Source organism: Drosophila nasuta, chromosome X (genome assembly GCF_023558535.2).
Source record: "Drosophila nasuta strain 15112-1781.00 chromosome X, ASM2355853v1, whole genome shotgun sequence".
NCBI classification, from domain to species: domain Eukaryota; kingdom Metazoa; phylum Arthropoda; class Insecta; order Diptera; family Drosophilidae; genus Drosophila; species Drosophila nasuta.
This window is the reverse complement of record NC_083459.1, coordinates 31,155,528-31,177,024: the sequence shown is the minus strand read 5'-3', so window position 1 is coordinate 31,177,024 and position 21,497 is coordinate 31,155,528. Positions and strand designations below refer to the sequence as shown.

At 36.9% G+C, this 21,497-nt stretch overlaps 1 protein-coding gene across 1 annotated transcript in view; it reads left to right on the top strand.

Annotated features, from left to right (window-relative positions):
• LOC132795956 (uncharacterized) overlaps positions 1-21,497 on the top strand; it is a 172,855-nt gene that overhangs the window by 54,167 nt on the left and 97,191 nt on the right. The gene's annotated exons all lie outside the window — the stretch shown is intronic.

Here is a 21,497-nt window from a genome sequence, read left to right as displayed (position 1 = left end):
TCATTTGCCATTAAGAAACCTTTGTCAACCGGTTGAAGCACTTTTCAACTGATTAGTGTACTAAATACCCTTCTGTAGCCAAACTACAATCCAACAGCATGTAGTGTAACTAAAAGAAAACTTTCGCAACGAACACCACAACACATATTCCCCTTGGAGCAATTTTGAGCCAACGTTTAGCCATAAGAGTGCTATTTAAAACGCCATTGAATCGGTTCACAGGGGTACTTCGAAAATATACTTGTATATATGTATGTATATTTAAGTTAATTCAAAGAGCCCGCCACACTGTTGTTGCAGTGGCAGTCAAATGGAGAAAATGTTATGGCCCGGCGGCAATTTTGCTCAAGTTTCGGCCATATTAGATGGCATTTAATGGTTTGGCTGCCAAGGCAGAAGCAAAAAAAAAACAAGTAAGAAAGTTACAGTCGAGTGTGCTCGACTGTGAGATACCCGCTACCCATTTTTAATAAAGGCAAAATATTGCGGTATAATTTGCAAAATATACCGAATATACTGCAAAAATACTAAAAATATACCAAATGGTATATTTGGTATATCGACATAGTACCGCATTCAAAATATACCATTGACGGCACAATATACCAGATTGTCAGCCAAAGCAACTAAGACCCCTAGTAAGTAGGCGTTTTTGCCCATACAAAAGTATTTCTTTAATAACTTCCACAATTTTTATTCGATCGAAACCAAATTTTCAGGAATCATAACTACTATATACTATATACCAAAATTGGCAACTCTAGCTTTACGCTCGTAATTCGATTTTTTTGATTTGCGGGGACGGAAGTGGGCGTGGCAAAAATTTGAAACAAAATTGATCTGCGTGCAAACATAACAAATGCTGTCGAAAAACAATTATAGCTCTATCTCATATAGTCTCTGAGATCTAGGTGTTCATACGGACAGACGGACAGACGGACGGACGGACAGACGGACATGGCTAGATCGTCTCGGCTTTTGACGCTGATCAAGAATATATATACTTTATAGGGTTGGAGATGCCTCGTTCTACCTGTTACATACATTTCCTGTCGGCACAAAGTTATAATACCCTTCTACCCTATGGGTAGCGGGTATAAAAAAACAACAAGAAGTAAAACAAGAGCAACAAAGATGACGGGCAATGACAACGAACATTGAAGCGAAAGTCGAGTGGCATATAAATCGTTATAGGCCAATTCTCCGCTTGCTTTTGTACAGTTAATTTTCGAGACGCCGGGCGTTCAATTACAAAAGTTTTTGGCCAACAAACTCGGCCAAGTTAATAACATTTATCGCTGCTCATAAAACATGTGTGTGTGTATGTGTGTTGGGGTGTGTTGTAGTGTGTTTGTCCTTTTGGGGTCTGTCTAAAAGTTATTGCAACAAGTTTAACCTATTTTTTTTGCCAGCCAAGTGCGCTTTCTCTGTCTCTCTCTGTCTCTCTCCTTTTGCCTCTCGCCTGGCATATCCGGTTTCCGCTTGGGATCTATTGCTACATCCCCGGATTCACAACCGCTTCTTCATCTTCATCTTCATATCGCCTTCGTGTTGCGCTGTGGCACAGGAACTTGCTTAATACTTGAGCAATTCTTTTAAGTTCTTTTGCGTCTTGCGGCAACATTGACTTGCCATTCGACATTTCTATTGCCGACTCCTGGGGATTCTCCGATTGCCTCTGCCTCTACTTCTGCTGCTTGTTGCCTGTTGCTCTCCACTAAGTGCGAGTGGTTAGGGTAGTGAATAGTCGGTGGCACGTTTAGGTAGCATTTTCGAAAATTTGCTTAAACAAATTTCCGCTTTGTATTTCCTGTCAGCGCCAACGTGAACGTCAACGTCAACGTCCCATTGCCTAATCCATTCTCTTGGCCTGGGGGCATAAATTATGCCTGGCAGCCCATCATCAACGTGGGCGGCTGCCACGCCCATGCACCAAAGGCACGCCTTTCACACTGGTCAATTGTTTGATCTGGCAACTGCACTGGCCAACAAAAATAATATTAAAACAAAGTATAACAAAAAAAAAGCTGTGCACAAAATATGCATAAACATACCCGACAGCTGCCACAGTTGACGAGGCAATTGAGAGCAGGAGGAGGAGGGATGGGTGGGTAGGGGGGAAGAGGGGTAGAACAGACTAAAGGTAGTGGGGCATTGTATTGGCAGGTAACTGGCAAATGAACCTTGACGTGAAACATCAGAGAGGCATTTGCAGTTGTTTCTCGTAGTTCAGTGGTTTCAACATATCAAACGTTGCCACGCCCCCTTCTCAGTCGCCCCCACGACGCACAACACCAACAACATGTTTGCCAGCAAGAGAACGCCCCAAGTTTACTTTAGTCGTAGTATACAAAAGCTTAGAGAACTTGCCGTTTGGGAACTTTGTTCTTGTGCCTTTTGGGCCAAACGGTCAACATATGGCCAACAAGAGAGAGAAGGAAAAGGAGAAGGCGGGTGGTAAACCATCAAAGCCAAAAACGTTGCTATTGCTACAATTATTAGCGGGTTTCCATATGCTCTGGGCTCAACCGCAACCGCAACCACAACCGCAACTAACATGCAATCGATATATAGTATTAACATAACACTTCTTTCCTGCTTATGGTTATAGTTATAGTTATGATAGTTGTTGGCCACCATTTTGCTACCCATTTGGGGAAAAAGCAGAACAATGTAGTATATATAAGTATATACCAAAGACTATATTTAATATATTGTTTCGAAATATACCAAATTAATTAACAACTACATAAATGGCAATTCAAACAAAACAATGTAGTTTGGTATTTTAAATATACCAAATTAATAAGTCAAAATATACTGAAGTAACTAACAATCATTTGCTACCGCGGTATTTTTCTTAAATATACCAAATTAATATACCAAAATTGATTAACATCAAAATCAATCATTTGCTACACATTTGCCATAAATACGAAATTAATATACTAAAATATACGACAACGACTATATTTGATATATTGATTCAAAATATACCAAAATAACTAACAAAAGATAAGAAAATATAAATGAAATAAATTGCAGTATAAATTTATAAATTATAATTCGTTAGTGGCTGGCGTCATATTTAACAGTGCCTTAATAAATATAAACAAAAAGTAGACAGTCGTTCAATAAACATTTGACTATCAGTTTGTCTTCAAAACTTTATCGAATCCCATTGAAGGTCAGTCTACAGCTTTAACGCTTGTCTGGCCAATTACGAAATCAGGTTCCAGGTGCCAGTTAAGAGCCGAGGCAAGAGATAAGCCACGCCTAGTGCAGGCAGGCGAAACGTTTGGCTAATTGAGATGACAAAAGTGTGGCCATTGCCTGTCGGCTTAGTCTCACGCCTGATAATGAAAATGAAGTATGCCAATGCACGGTTTCAATTTATTCGAGCAAATCGGTATAAAAATCCACAAACATAAAGGAGTGAAACATTTTAGGATTGTTTTCTTCTTCAAAAGTATCAAATTGAATTGCCTTGTGTGTGAATTGATTTGAGATTTGTAGTTTTTAGTAACAAAGCTCTGGCCCGAAATGTGCCATACTAATAAATTTGTAAACTTGGAAACTAATTCGATAAACATGTTAGAAAATTCAGAAATAATACAAAACAATGTTAAACATGGAAAGGGTTTCAAGTTTCTACTCTCACCGCAGCTCAATAGAAAACAGGTATTTTTATTATTATTATTTAGTATATTAATATACTAAAACTGCTATAAAACTCATAAATAATCAAAGATGAGTATACATAGAAGAGTTTCAAAGTTCTACTCTAAATGCAACTCAATAAAAAACTGTTTTTTTTTTATATATTTAGTATATTAATATACTAAAAATACAATTAAAGATTTGTATTCCAATTGAAGCGGAATAATTAGCTTCAATTCTTAATATTTAACAATTATACTAAACAGATTATTGTTTATTTAGTATATTGATATACTAAAAAATCCAAATAAAAAATATATTTCAACAGCAACGTGATTAACTGAATAGAGTTTTCTCTTTGTATTAATTGTGCAAACAATTACTGATGGGTATAGAAGAGTTTCAACATGAAACTGGATTATAATTTATTTAGTATATTAACATACTAACAATTAAAAAAAAAAAAAAAAAGATTTGATTTTTATATGAAAAAGAGAAGCCTGCAACGCATAATGATGAACAAAATCAAACCGTAAAACTGGCCAGCAAAAATCTCAGTATGTGTATCTTTTCACACACTCGCTCCCCCTTGCCTTCTTCCTCCCCCCATTCTCCAGCGTCACTCTTTCTGTGAGTGAGGGAGTGGAGCTTGTTTACATTGCTTCCACACACCGTGCATGCCCCAGGCATCCAACTCTCACTGCTGCTTCCACCCCTCAAAGGAACGCAAGTCGAGAGTCGGAGTCGGAGACGAGTCGACTGAAGTCTCGGCTCAGTTCAGTTTTCATCATCATCTTTGGCAATGGCTTGCGGCTGGCACAACTGACTGAAAAACATGAAAAGTTTGCCACAAATTCACAACCCAACCGAAAAAACAATAAGCAGCAGTTTGATTTCGATTTGGACCGCTGCTCAACGGGTCAGTTACCCTGCAAAATATTATTAAATTGTGTGACCTTAACTTGGAACATAAGAAATTCCAATAGTCAAGTGAATTGTAAGAATTTCTGTATAATTCTTTTTGAAATTCGCATACTCAATTCTTGATATTTCAAGGGTATTGGCAGTAAATCAATTGTGTTGTGATTTGTGTTGTTCATCATCATCATCATCGTCATCGTCATCGTCATCAAATGCAAAATGTCATGACTGGCCTCTGTTTTGCTCGTATAGTTTGGTAAGTTGTGACTATAAATAAAAGGGCATAAAATGCGATGATGCCTGAAATTGATGTGCCTGAAAAGCGATTGCAATGACAGATGCGCGCTATTAACGGCACAAAAAGGTGAATGCCAAACCCAAAAATGAAAATGTTCCGACCGACCCCGAGCTGAGCTGAGCTGAGCATCATAAATTCCCAGCAGTTGGCAGACAGCAGCCAGGATCATGAGGCAGGCTCCCTTCAGGCAGATTCAACTCCAAAAAAAAAAACATTGAAGTAAAAACAAGTAAGAAAGGTACAGTCGAGTGTACTCGACTGTGAGATACCCGCTACCCATTTTTAATAAAGGCAAAATATTGCGGTATCATTTTCAAAATATACCGAAAATACTAAAAAAAATACTAAAAATATACCAAATGGTATATTTGGTATATCGATATAGTACACCATTCAAAATATACCATAGACGGCACAATATACCAGATTGTCAGCCAAAGCAACTAAGACCCCTAGTAAGAAGGCGTTTTTGCCCATTCAAAAGTATTTCTTTAATAACGTCGACAATTTTTATCTAATCGCAACCAAATCAATAGGAATCATAACTTTTATAGATATTATTGTATATACCAAAAACCGTAACTCTAGCTTTAAAATAACGCTTGTTATTCGATGTTTTTGGTTTGCGGGGGCGGAAGGGGGCGTGGCCAAAAATTTGAAACAAAATTGATCTGCGTGAAAACATAACAAATGCTGTCGAAAAAAAAATTATAGCTCTATCTCTTATAGTCTCTGAGATCTAGTGTTTCATACGGACGGACGGACAGACGGACATGGCTAGATCGTCTCGGCTGTTGACGCTGATCAAGAATATATATACTTTATAGGGTCGGAGATGCCTTCTTCTACCTGTTACATACATTTCTACCCTATGGGTAGCGGGTATAAAAGTGCCGGAGTGGGCAATGCAAAACATTTCAATAATGAAAGCAAAAAAAAAAATATATACATGTATAAAAAATCAGAGCGAAAGCATACACACACACACACACATGGGACTGCGTGTGTGCGAGTGTATGTGTGTGCAGTGAGCCATTTTATGTTAACAACTTTCTTGGCCCAAAGCGTTTTTCATCATCAAGAAGCAGAGCACAAGAGCAGTCGACTTCTTTATCATCATCATTCTGTTTATCATTAACAACTCGTCAGGCATCATCATGACGGTGATAATGATCACGATGATGACTGTGCTCGAGTGTGTGCCATATGTCACACACACACACACACACATTCACTCCCAACTGTGGGAACAAATAGAGCAAATCAGGCAGCAATCGCGACTGAAACATATGAAATAATAATCATAATAACAATAATAAAAAATAAATAAAATAAAATGCGCACAGCTTTTTCTCTTCTCGGGAATACAAAAAAAAAAATACGAGGAAAAACGACAGACAACAGATGGCGCTTGTGTGGCGCAGGTTGAAAAACTTTATGAACCATAAAACCAGGTGGAGAGAAAAAAAAAACCCAAAGACGTCGCATAGGCACGCAACGTCCTTTTGTGCCTGAGATTTCCCAATTTCCTTCGCCTTCGCCATCCTTGAAGTCGCATCTCCTTACTTTTGCATATCATTCATCTGATGCTCAACTCTCTTAAAACACCATTAGATTGCAAATACGCCAGATACTTTTATGGTTATACAGTTGAGAGCTAAACAAAACACAACAAAAAAAATAAAGCATACTTCTTAACTGAGATTTGTTCGTGCAGAAAAGGAAAAACACACACCTTAAGAATCGTGAGCAAGTTTCAGGTTGGATATCTTTATTAAAGGCCCACAGATTTGTGAATGATGATGATGCTTTTGCTTTGCGAATACTCGTATGAAGCGCATTTCAAGTGATTCAAGTGATTTAAATTTGCAGTTTAATTGCTTGTGAATTTGACTAAATTAATGAAATCGTTTTGACAAATTACAAGTGATAAAGCTCAGAACATTAACTGCAAATCAGGTCAAAAATAAATGTTGATGTCAGTTGTTGTTAAATAAATTATCTTACAAAACTGACAAACCGCATTATGTGTGCTAAAAACCTTTACCGAAATTTGTTAGCAAGCGTAATCATCAACACTTCCTTCGATGCGATAATTGCGAAACCGATAATTGTCCCATTTTTGTGGCCGAAGGTCGAAACCGAATCAGGAACTGAACCGATACACAACCCAAAATACAAGTATATATTATAAAGCAAAGGGTAAAGAGAAGGGGTGAAGGGAGGTAGCCAATCCTCTCTCCCCAACGAACATGCTATCAATTTTATTTTTATTTATTTTCCCTGCCACTCCACACTTTCTCTCTCTCCACTCTCCACTCTCTGTGTTTGTTTTTTGGCGCTCAGCCTCAGCATATTTTGTAGCTCGTAAAAGTTTTTGATATAAAAAGTAAACAAGCAGCCAAAAACCAAGCCAGAGGACACAGGACACGAGGCTTGAAATGATGCCGCCGCGCGTTTTTGTGTAAAGCGCAACCCGAAACGCCGAGCAATCGGGGGGTTGAGGGGGCTGGGGTAAAAATTGTTTGGGCCAAAAGAGCTTAAGCTATAGCATTTTTCGCAGCCCTTCGATGTGCTTCTGAGCTGCTCGTTGCTCGTTGCTCACGCACTTGCATGCATTAATTAAAAGTTCAGGGCCATCGCCGAGGCAAGCCGAGACAGACATCAGATGCCTGGGCGTGATTACAAAATATGCCGAAGCAACCAAGCAACCAACCAAGCTGAGCTATTTTTAGCCATCTGTAGGCTCACATGCAAACATAAATACGAATACTCGTACAATAAAAGCCAAAGCGACTGAGCAATACCCTTGAATTTGATAAATATACTGCAATATTTTCAACTTGAACAAATTACTATTAAACGAACAATTTGCAGTTCTTTCGATGGATGCATGAAATCATTGTGAATAAGAGCAAAAAGCTGTATACAAAATACTACAAAATATACCAAAGGCTATATAATGGTATATTGATATAGTACTTTATTTGAAATATATTACTGTGAAAAAAAGTAAAACATCGAGGTATTAATTTCAAAATATACCAAATTGATATACTGCAAAATACTGAAAATATACTAAAGTATTCTTTATTTAGTATATTCAAAATATACTACAGAGTAGTCATTAAAACATATTTCTGTTATAACTTCTACAATTTGCACATATTACTATTAAATGACCAATTTGCAGTTCTTTCGATTCAAGGTTTTCGTTGCAATAACAACTCATCAACCAAAATACTGATTAATAGTAATATGCCCCATTGAAGTTAACGTAAACAATTGCTTCTAAACTTTTGAGAACTAAAATTAATTGAAATTGAGAATTTTGAAGTAATGGAATTTCTCATGAAAGCCCCATTACATGAGTAGCTAAACATATCAAGTTAGACGTAGGGTATTTTATGTAGATGGCGAAAGTATGTTGAAAGTGAATCAAAGTGTTGTACTCACCTTACCAAGTTGAAGTTAGCAGCTGGCAGCTGGCTGCTGAACAACGAGCTGAGCGTTTAAGTTCGTTGAGATTTTCGAAGCACATCTAAAAAGAAAAAATGAAGCGAAGTGTAACAAAAAATTGCAAAGCATAAATTATTAATTTTTTAAGTAATTTATTTTTGGGGTACAACCAGCTATTCTATATGATTAACGCAAGAACAATTTTAAGCAATAAAATACCAAAAAAAAAAATGTGGCATAAAGAACATTTTGAATAAAAAGCATTTTTTGCAAACATACCGAAAAAATACTAACATATGTATATCAAGGACTATTTTTGGTATATCTATGTACCAACAATAAAATAGCAAAAAAAATGTGGCATAAAAAGCATTTTGAATAAAAACCATTTTATACAAACATACCGAAAAAATACTAACATATGCATATCAAGGACTATTTTTGGTATATCTATATACCAACAATAAAATAGCAAAAAAAAATGTGACATAAACAACATTTTGAATAAAAACCATTTTCCACAAACATACCAAAAATATACCGAAAAAATACTAAAAAAATATATCAGGGACTATTTTTGGTATATCTATATACCAGATATCACAGAAACCATTTAATATAAATATATCAAAAATATACCGTGAAAATACTAATGTATACCGATGGCTATATTTTGTAAGCCGATATTTTAATGCATTTGAAATATACTATTGAGTACAACATATACTAAATAGCACAAAATATACCAGATTGCCAGCCAAAGCGTGGACTCGGAGATTCCTCCTTATCAAATTCTATTTCTCTTAGAAAATTACTCGACCCTTTAAGCTTATAGTACCATAAGTGAACAGGTCTAAGCTAAACAAAAAAAGAAAAGAAAAAAAAAAGTAAAAAAAACTAAGCCGAAAACCGTGTGCGATAGTTGACTTGCCGACGTAGTTGCTCTGCCGCCTGCGGCCATTTATCAGATGCCCAAGCAGCCGCAGCCCAAAGTATGCGGGTTTCAAAACTGAAACTGGAACATGAAACAAAAACAAAAGCAAAAGCACAATTCCCTTCCTCCCTCGCAGAAAGAGACAGGCATATACAATGGCTGCTCCTTTGGCGGCAGCAGCATCAGAGCTTTTGCCCTGTGGGTCATGGCAACTGTGCGTAACTATAATTAATTTCATTTTAGACTTGTTAGCAAATAAACGAGCAAACGATGCGGTCCATTGTTTGGCTTTAGACTTGACATAGCAAAAGTGAAAGTCACCAGCAACAGCAGCAGAGGCAACAGCAGGTGGGGCACTGACACTATTTTAGCATCATTTAGTTTAGTGGGTTACACGACAGAAAGTGCGGCACAACGGGATGCCGCCTGGCACTTGACTCTCGCAGCCAAAGTCATTAGCAAGCCCACACAGCGAGAAAAGACATTCAATTTTGTATCGATTAATTTACTGAAAAACAAAGTTATTCTCGTAAAATCAAGATATTGGTCTGAGCACTAAGAATTTTGGTCAAGAACATGAAAATCTTAATGCTAGAAAACACATCTTGATTTCAAGAAAAGTTCAAAACAGGAAAGTTCTTAATTATAGTTTTAAGACCAACCATTTTATTATAAGATCAAAGCAATATTACTTTATATCATTTTGTTTTTTTCTACTATTTATTTATTGTTTTATCAATATAAAGCACTTGGTATATTTTAAAATGAATACCTCACTTTTAATAAGAGGAAAATCCTTAGAGTTTTAAGACCAAAAATGTTATTACGAGATAAAAAATTACTGAACGAAATATAGTATTTTTGGTCCAACATTTTTTAGACGAATGTCCTTAGTTTTAAGAATTGTTGTTGTTAAAGTTGTCTGTTCTTGATTTTAGAACTTGGTCTTTTTTCAGTGTTGTGTTTGTGTACTTGAAAATTTTGCGTAGAATGAACTTAAAGTCATTGCAAATCGATAGCATTAAATTCGTTGCTGAGATTCGTCATGTGGCCAGCACAAAAAAATGTTTTTGGGGCATCATCAGCATCAACATCACCTGGGCAACACTTTTGCCCCTCAGCATTCCATGTGCACTTGAACACACACACACACATACGCGCGGGTTTGCCTAGGAAAAGTTGTTTCCAAGGTGGCTGTGGCGCATGCCAAGGAAATTAGATTTTGCGCCCCCAAACAACACAAACACACAACAAAGTGGAAAGCGGAGAAAATAGCGCGGGAAAGGGGAAAGGGGCAAGACAAAAGGGGTTGACTAACTGGTAAGGGGGAGGAGCAAGGCAAGGCAAGGCAAGACTGAGCTAAAACGGCTTAAATGTTTTGGCATCGCCTTTTCGCTTGATTTGCATAATGGCTGCTGGGGTTTTTGCATGTCGCCGTGAAGTATGCTACACATTTGCACACTTCCAATCGACCGCATGCCAGGAGCAGACTTTCAATTCAAGCGGGTGGAAAATCAACACACATACACTAACTACACTTTGTAGCACAATTTGTAGCTGCCAGCAACAAAGTCAAGCGAATCAAATCTCAAATCAAGCGTTTCAAACAGACAAAAACCTCAAATTTTAATCAAAATTGAAAACTACATACAAAGTTTATGAAATTAATTGTTGTAAAATTGAATTAGTTTTGCTTAAAAGTTCGAATAAACATCTCAAAAGATAATCTGGTATATTTTGCACTTAATGGAGTACTATATCATTATACCAAATAAAGCCTTTGGTATATTTTTAGTATAAGATGCTTTGGCTGACAATCTTACACTCTTTGGAATATTTAGTATGTAGGACTATAGCAATGTACCAAATGTAGCATTTGGTATATTTTTAGTATTTTCGGTATTTTTTTCGGTATATTTTAAAATTGAAACCTGATTTTATTCAAAAATGAGTAGCGGACTATAGCAATGTACCAAATGTAGCATTTGGTATATTTTTTAGTATTTTCGGTATATTAATTTGGTATATTTTAAAATCGAAACCTGATTTTATTCAAAATGAGTAGCGGACTATAGCAATGTACCAAATGTAGCATTTGGTATATTTTTAGTATTTTCGGTATATTAATTTGATATATTTTAAAATTGAAACCTGATTTTATTCAAAATGAGTAGCGGACTATAGCAATGTACCAAATGTAGCACTTGGTATTTTTTTAGTATTTTCGATATATTTATTTGATATATTTTAAAATTGAAACCTGATTTTATTCAAAATGTGTAGCGAGTATCTTACAGTCGAGGATACTCGTAGTTGATTTTAATGCTGCTCTCAGAAATCAAACAAATCAAATCAATCTTCCTAGTAGCTGAAGACAAGTTTCTTTTGTTGGTAAAGAACTCTCTGTTTCTGTTGGCCCAGTTTATACAATATTGTTACTACGGTCCTGTCTCTCTGTCTGTCTGTTTGTCGGTCTGTCGACAGCGTGTCCGTTGCGTCCAGTTCGTGCGTTCCGTTTGCTTTCTTTGGCAGCGTGCCGCATTGTCAGCGGAAATTATTTTGCTGTCAGCTGCCGTCAGTCCATCATGTGAGGGGGCTAGCAGCAACTTGGCCATTAATGCGCCTTGTGCATTTCAAGCAGCAATAGTAGCGACTAGTAGCCAACCGCTGACCCAACACACAGTGCCTAACAAAAGGAAAACGCCTGCATTGTTAGCGCCACAACATCAACAGTGCGTCCGTCTGTCGGTTCGTTTTTGCATGCAGCATCATCAGCAGAAATCCAGCTCAAAACGGATGTTGATGCATGCGTCCGACGTCTACGTTTCCGTCTCCTTCTCTGTATCTCTCTCCGTCTCCGTCTCCATCTCCGTCTCCATCTCCCGCTGTAGTTTCACTTTGCGCATATTAAATTGCTGTGTTGTGCATATCCAAACTGGGCGAAAAACTTTAATTATTTATTTATTCAAATGGTCATGGGCTAAGCTGACAGCAGCATTCTCTAAGCGCGGGGGATTTTTGAAGGTGCTTTTAAGGTCCATTTCAAACGAGCAAAAAAGTAATGCAAAAGCAACACAAACACACTCTACATATAAATCATGCAGGCTACAAAAATACAAGTATATATTTAAAATACTTTTGAAAAAAAAAAAGTAGAAAAAAAGCTTAAATAAACGTAAGCCTATCACAGCTGAATGCTCCCTCAATGCTTGGCCAGGATTTATCATTTATGAGGCCATAAGTAGGATTGGGTTATTCAATTTTCGTGTGCGAAATGTGCGAAAGGATCTTGTTCACAGACATGTTGAAATCTCAATGGAAAATCGCACATTGCTCATAATAAATGACAGCATTATTATCATTGGGAATTCATTGATGAAATTCGGATCAAGCTATTTAAAAAGAAATTAACGAATCAATTTGAAAACAAGTAAGAAAGTTACAGTCGAGTGTGCTCGACTGTGAGATACCCGCTACACATTTTTAATATAGGCAAAATATTGCTGTATTATTTTCAAAATATACCGAAAATACTAAAAATACTAAAAATATACCAAACGGTATAGGTGGTATATTGATATAGTACCGCATTCAAAATATACCAAAGACGACACAGTATACCAGATTGTCGGCCAAAGCTAGTAAGTTTTTGCCCATACAAAAGTATTTCTTCTTCGACAATTTTTATCTGATCGCAACCAAATTTTCAGGAATCATATAGTTTTTATTATATATACCTCAATTCGCACCTCTAGCTTTAAAATTACGCTTGTTGTTCGATTTTTTTGATTTGCGGGGGCGGAAGGGGCGTGGCCAAAAATTTGAAACAAAATTGATCTGCGTGCAAACATAACAAATGCTGTCGAAAAAAAATTATTGCTCTATCTCTTATAGTCTCTGAGATCTAGGTGTTCATACGGACAGACGGACATGGCTATATCGTCTCGGCTGTTGACGCTGATCAAGAATATATATACTTTATAGGGTTGGAGATGCCTCGTTCTACCTGTTACATACATTTCCTGTCGGCACAAAGTTATAATACCCTTCTAACCCTATGGGTAGCGGGTATAAAAATCAAGACAAGTATGAAAGCTATAGTCGAGTGTAGTCTATAAATTTGCATAAAATACCCCAAAAATGCTAATATAACATACAGCTGTGAACCTTGAAATATACTATTTTCAATGCTGTTAAAAAGCATTTAAAACTTGTTCATAATCACTTGGCTAAGCTGACTTATTATCCAACACTTTAAGGCAATAAGTTTGAAGAAGAAAGGGCATTTGGAAGTTTGCAAACGGAACAGACAAATTGTTGCGTTAAAACAAATAAATTGAAATTGCCGTCAAAGACTGAAAAGTCATTTATAATATGCGTAGTAGTTAATATACAACAGCATGTTAAAGGAGAACGACAAAAGTGTGAGAGGAAGGGGAGAGAAGAGAGAGAGAGAGAGAGAGCAAAATACCCAAAAGTCTATTTACAGAGCAAACTGCAGCTGCGTTACGTTTATGGACTTTTGCTTCCCCCTGATAGCAGATAAAACACAAAAATGAAGCAATTTAGTTAAATGTCGGACATTTACCGTTACCAGCCCGTCCGTCCGTCTGTCTGTCTGTCTGTCTGTCTGGCCGCGTTGTCACGGCCCATCGTACGGGCAATAAAATGCAATTTCTTCAAATGAAAAGCAAAAATTTGTAGGACAAAAATAAAAGGAACGAAACCGAAACATTTTGTGTGCTTGCCACCTGCGACGCGACACAAAAAAAGCAAATGTGGCTCCTAAGTAACTTTTCATGTACAGCGTTTCAGTAAGTGAAGAATGAAAATGAAAAAAAAAACAAGTAAGAAAGTTACAGTCGAGTGTGCTCGACTGTGAGATACCCGCTACCCATTTTTAATAAAGGCAAAATATTGCGGTATCATTTTCAAAATATACCGAAAATACTAAAAAATACTAAAAATATACCAAATGGTATATTTGGTATATCGATATAGTACACCATTCAAAATATACCATAAACGGCACAATGTGCCAGATTGTCGGCCAAAGCAACTCAGACCCCTAGTAAGTAGGCGTTTTTCCCATACAAAAGTATTTCCTAAATAACTTCGACAATTTTTATCTGATCGCAACCAAATTTTCAGGAATCATAACTACTACAGTAATTATTGTATATACCAAAATTCGTAGCTCTAGCTTTAAAATTACACTTGTTATTCGATTTTTTTGATTTGCGGGGGCGGAAGTGGGCGTGGCAAAAATTTGAAACAAACTTGATCTGCGTGCAAACATAACAAATGCTGTCGAAAAAAAATTATAGCTCTATCTCTTATAGTCTCTGAGATCCAGTGTTTCATACGGACAGACGGACAGACGGACAGACACACAGACATACAGACACACAGACACACAGACACACAGACGGACAGACGGACATGGCTAGATCGTCTCGGCTATTGATGCTGATCAAGAATATATATACTTTATAGGGTCGGAGATGCCTCCTTCTACCTGTTACATACATTTCCTGCCGGCACAAAGTTATAATACCCTTCTACCCTATGGGTAGCGGGTATAAAAATAGAGAAAATAAAGTTGGGAATATGATGGTCAGCGGGGGCGGGGCGGGAGCGGTAGCTATTTAGTTAATTTTCGAGCGTCGTCGCAGCCATTGAAAAATTACTTGAGCCCCAGCTAACAGTTTCCTTTTGATGTAATTGCCGCAGCAGCAGGACACAGAGACACCGAGGCGAGGGAAGGTGAAAAGATGCGAGGGAGGAGGAGACGGCGGCCAGTTGGGTGCGGCTATTCATTGATTAACTGCCAAGGCTCAACGATGCTGCCCAACCACACTAACTAAATGCACTGAGCGAAACAATCAATCAACTTGAAGACGAAAATCATGCGTGACTGAAATACTGAAAATATCTGAAAATATCCGGCTACGAGGGGTGTCCATAAAAGGGAGGTGCCACATTAAATGTGCTGTCCGACCAAATGAAGTATTTGGCTAAGCAATGTATAAGCCTGCAGGTGTCCGCAAAGAAGACGTCCGACCAAGAGAGGTGTCCGTATAAGAGAGGTGTCTGTATAAGAGAAATGTCACGTTATGTGAGGTCTTTGCCCAAGTGAGGTGTACGGCTAAGCAATGTATAAGCCTACAGGTGTCCGCAAATAAGACGTCCGACCAAGAGAGGTGTCCGTATAAGAGAGGTGTCTGTATAAGAGAGATGTCACGTTATGTGAGGTCGGCTAAGCAATGTATTCCCCTACGGGAGGTGTCCGGCAAAAGAAGCTGTCCTGCTAAGAGAGGTGTCAAACTATTAATGCTGAGCGAAACAATCAATCAACTTGTAGAGGAAAATCATGCGTGACTGAAATACTGAAAATATCTGAAAATACTGAAAATATCCGGCTACGAGAGGTGTCCGTAAAAGGGAGGTGCCACATTAAATGTGGTGTCCGACCAAGTGAAGTATATGGCTAAGCAATGTATAAGCCTACAGGTGTCCGCAAAGAAGACGGCCGACCAAGAGAGGTGTCCGTATAAGAGAGGTGTCTGTATAAGAGAGATGTCACGTTATGTGAGGTCGGCTAAGCAATGTATTCCCCTACGGGAGGTGTCCGGCAAAAGAAGCTGTCCTGCTAAGAGAGGTGTCAAGCTATTAATGCTGAGCGAAATCTACTCTAGCATATTAACCAACAAATTGTTATTTTTGTCCCATTTTTCTCCGTGTAGCCATCTAACTGTCTGGCTCTAGACGCCTCTTGGGGTCTTTTTCATTTGACATTTTCATTTTCGGTTTTATTTTTTTGCGTTTTTCTTCATCTTTTTTGCTGTTTGCCCACAATCCGCATTCCATCTAGCTCTCTCTCCTACTCACTGTTCCTAACTCTCTACCTATCTCGCTCTCGCTCTCGCTGTCTAACGGTTTGCATCTTTTTGCACTTTTTGTCTCTTTCTTCATCTCTCTTTCGCTCTGTCGCGCTGTTTGTTTGTTGTTGTCTTGGGTTGCGCTTGGCATTCAAAGTTGAAATACCTGAAAATGTTTGGTAATTTAGATCAAAGGCGGACAAGTACGTGCAGGCATTTATGTGCCACGCCCCCTCCCCCTCCCCACCCATAAAGCTTACCTAACAACAACAACAAACGATGGAGGGTTCCGTTAGGGCTCCCGTTAGAAGAAGAGTCGCCGGCTTTGTGTGACATGCGAAAATACTTCTTAAGTCGGATTAAGTAATTTACGCGTGCCACTTTCAATTTGTTGTTGTTGTTGCTGTTGTTGTTGTTGTTGTTGCACTGGCTTTTACTCGATTTTTTCCCGTTACTTTTAAAGCGGCTCGGCCCGTGAAAAACTTTTTCGCTTCATTTTCTTTTGCTTTACCCGACGCATATAAAACGCACACACGCACACTATACACATACATATATATTTTATATATGTATTTATATATTCACTAAACACATAATTCACATAAAAAAAAATTTGCAGCTGCAGCCGCAAATGACAAAAAAAAATGGCGGCGCCAATAAATGAGACTCGCACAATAAATGAGACTGCTGAGGCAAATGCTATGAGCATATGGGCTTTACACTATAAACACTTATTTAACACATAACACAAATTAGCACTCGAAAAAAAGGGAAAAACTTTCACATATATACCTTTATCTTATATATTCACTAAACACATAATTCACATAAAAAATATTCCGACTGCAGACGCAAAAAAATGCCGCGAAAAAAATTGGGCTCCATCAAATTTGGCGCAAAAAAAAACACTTTTTGCTGAAGCTGCTCAGGACACAAGCAAATGCTTTGAGCATATGCGCATTTCACTATATACATTAAATATATTTAATTAAACACATAACAAAAATTTGCACTCAAAAAAAAAACGGAAAATTTAAATATATTATATTAAATTTGTAACGCACGAAATTCAAGGGGCAGTGTTGCAAACTATCGCAACTATCGATGGGTAGCTATCGCTAAACGATTGCTGCGATCAGCTGACGACAGTGTTGTAAAGTAACCAAGACTTCATTTTCGGCAATTAAATTCCGATTTGAAAATAATTTATAGTACAAGAATTAAATTTGTTGTTGATCTACTTGTAATATTAAATTAAGAAAGTCTACAAGCAATCTAAATGATATGCAATATGGGACTCCAACTGAGTTATTTCCAATTTGCCAAATATTAACAACATCATCAACATCAACAAATTAGATTATTAGCAATAATGAAGCTGATTTTCCAAAAAGAAATGAGACAAATCTCTTTCATTTCATCGCTATTTACAATGGTTATGTGGCTGGCTTAACAGTTGATTCAATTCTAATTGACAATTCTGAGTGTGACCAGCAAAAAACAAACATTGTCTTCGTTGCATTGGCGCTATCGATAATCACATAATCACGTACACAATCGTGTCACGCACTTAATTGTATTATTTATCGATAGCCGGTCTAAGCTCGATTAGTTTTCGCGATATTTGTGCGTGCGCGTAAAAAATATGCAAATTTTAAAACGCGTATGTAAATCAAAAATAATTATGGCATAAGTGCAATATTATCTGTGTGCTAGAGTTATAAATGTGAATTATAATGTGTGTACGCGTGTGCAGATTTGCAACTCTAAATTTTTGCAGACAAATTAAATTTTGCAACCACAAACAAGGATTTCAATATGGCGATCGTTGGGTGAGAAAAAATTACAAAAATATTTGCCTTACAAGTGATTAAACTCGCTGCGCATTAGCTGTGTGTGTGTTTAGCAAAACCACAAATACAAATAGAACATAAAATACATTTAACATACATTGTTGGGGACAATTTGTTGATGGTTGCATCAGGTGCTCCTTTGGACGGACACCTGCAATTGTTGGGCATTTTTAACGCAGCGAATTTACGGCTGACAAATCCTTGCGTATGCTCTGTTATATGTGTGTGTGTGTTTTATAGCTAAGCTTACAGCGAAGATTAGAGCAAAGCAATTAAAAAGCGAATTGCGTGGGGCAACAAAGTCAGAACATGTGCGAAGAGTGCCGCTGCTGTCAGAACATGTGCGAAGAGTGCCGCTGCTGGCTTACTTTGTTGCTGTTGCTATTGTCTTTGCGCAAAGACAAAGGCAAATACAATGCAAATGTGTGTTTACATTTATGCTTGACTTTGAAATGCTTAGAACTGAAAGAAACAGCAAAGGCAATGTGATGGCCAATGAATAATACAAATTTTAGGCAATGTTAATAAATATTCAAAATATATAAATATCGAATTTAATTAATTTATATATTATCTAGGAAAAATAATATATATATGTATATATACCACCCACTTAGTTTTAACTTGTTATCAACATTTGCATATTTGAATAGCGATAATCGCAATTTAATATTTCAGTAAGTCCTTCGCCTTAATTCTTGATTGTGTTGAAAACTCGAACAAAATTGAGTTTTGATTGAATTTGGCGTCAAGTTGATTTCGCATTTGATTTGCATAATCCAATCATACCCCACTTGAGCACTTTGCTAATTTGCCAGGGTATTTTCTTCTCGCTTCACTGCTTCAATGCAAATTGACAGCTGTCAATCAAAAAAGCAAGCAACATTTTTAGGGTCACCTGAGTGAGAGAGATAGAGAGATGGGTAGAAAGAGTGAGGTTAGGTTGTATGTGCAACTGGCGTTGCACTTGAAATTGATTAAGCGAATTGCCGCCAGCTGGCAATTGGCATCTGGATTGGCCCAGGTTAAAGCTACAGCAACGTTGAGCCATAAACTTGCCAACAAGCAGCAGCGATAGTTTTATAAAAAATACTACTCCATTAAGTGCTGGAGAAGGGAAGAGGGGGATTGCTAACCATAAATGTTGCTCTGTGTGTACACTGCGGGAAAAATTCGCAGACTTTGATTAGACTTGAAAATATTATTGATTTGAGCCACAATTTTAGATAAGCAAAACACAACAAATTCATCAATTTAATTCTGAGTTATAAAAGTGAATAAAAAATTAGTGTCGAATAAAAGCAAAATAGTGCGGTATTATGCTGAAAATGTAGCAAATTAATATACCGCAATAATACTAAATGTATCTAAATATACCAAATACATTCAAAATATACCATAGTGTGCAAAATATACTATATTGTCAAAGATCAAGAATATAAATACTTTATAGTCTAAAAATGGAAATGTAAATGTAAAACGATTTGTTTTATATATAATATTTATTATTATCAATAATTGGAAATTAATGAAAAATTCATTTTTTTAATTCAGTCGAATTTTACTGCCAATATTTTCTCAGTGTAAGCACAATGCGTGTGTCTATGTGTCTGTGTGTGTGTGAGTGTGTTTGACAAACAACTTGAGCACACTTGGCTCAAAATGACTCTGAGCAGCTGCCAAGTTTTCCTTGAAGCTCGCACGCACTTGACAACTTCCGGTCGTGTTCTATTCTCCCCTCTCTCTCTCTCTCTCTTTCTCTAGTGATATCTGTCTCTGTCGCTTGTCTGGCGCTTGGATTTCAGCGTCAGTGTCTGCCAGTTATTAAGTTTGCGGCTACAAACTTGTGGTCCAATAAAGTTTACGCTTCATTTTGATTGGCTTTGTGCGCCATCTCTACGAATTCTTTCTACTTTTCTATTTCTGTATTTGCTTTTTTTTTTTGTCTATTTCCAATGGAGACGTCGTTGATAAGTCCATTAAATTTAGTTTGCTGTCTTTTGTTGCAGCTTTGAACTTCTTAGTACATTAAAAATGTAGTAGAGTACTTTTTTTGGGGTGGCAATTTATCACCTGTGAATAGAAATAAACATTAAAAAGAAACGTTCGATTTCCAATTTCACTTTCGCTGCAACTTCGCAAATCTGCAGCGAAATGAAATCTTTATTTAATCCCGAAATATTTGTATTTCTCCCAAAACCAAAACAAAACAGTCTCAATCAAAATAACCAGTAAATAAAGAAACGTTTTGTTTTGCAATTTCACTTTCGCTGCAATTTCACAAATCTGAAACCTTCTGAGTAAAAATCCTTTAAGGAATTTAAGCCCGAAATTTTTGTGTTTCTCCGAAAAAACCAAAACAAACCTTAAAGCAAATTTTAATATCTTTTCTTGGCTTTAATTCAATTTCTCAATGTTTGTGTGTAAGCTCTAAAAATAGTTATTTAGTTTTGTAAGCTTATTTATGCTTTTGTTTTGGGGCACAAAATTTAAGAGATTTTAGCCCATGCGAATTTTTTGGGCCCTGGGGTCTTTGTTATCTTTAACTCATCTCCGTCCCCATTTTACCTTATGCTTCTTCGTTCTCGTTCTCGTAAAGTGTTTTCTTATTCCACTTAGTGGCAGCCTTTTGCAAATGTTGTTATATGCAAGTGCCTCCTACCTCCCACTTCCAATTCTCGGGAAAAACTTTCAACTCGAATGAAATATGGAAACAAGAAGCAGAACAACAAAAAATATGAACATTATTCGAATAATGCTTTTTCACAACAATAAGGAAAAACAACATGGGGCTTTGCTCAGAATTCGCATTCACATTCGCATAACAATGCGAAATAAGTGCAATTATTTTAAATACGCTGCATACGGAATTGAATCAACGCAACGAATATATCCATGAATACTTATGAATGCACCAAGTGCCACCGAGTAACGTGTAACAAGTGCCTCCCCCTGAATAACAACGCTCAACAGACATCCAATTGATGATTGGATGGATGCATCTCAACGCATCGCATCGCATCGCATCGCATTCATTTCGATGGCTGCACTCAAAAGCTTAAAATATACTCATACTCAACAAAAAGGGGGGGAGGAAAAAACAAACAATATCATGGTACTTATTTGCATATAACAAATGCGTTTTTATTGCCATGGGTTTAGAATCCAAGGCTGCAAAAAAAATACTAAACAAACATGTTATATCAAAAATACCAAAACTCTACAAAAATACCAACAACAAAATTAATCGCCATGGATTTAGAATCAAGGGTTTATCATCAAAAATTTGTATAATACAAATGTAATATCAAATTTTTTTCAACTGACAAAAAATATTTAGATAAGTGTTAAATCTTTTTTTTTCCAACTGAGAAAAAATATTAAGATAAATGTAAAAGTACATTTTTTTAACTGAAAAAAAAATACTGAAACTCTATAAAATTACTAAAAACAAAACCTTCTGCAAGCGTTATTCATAATTATATATATTT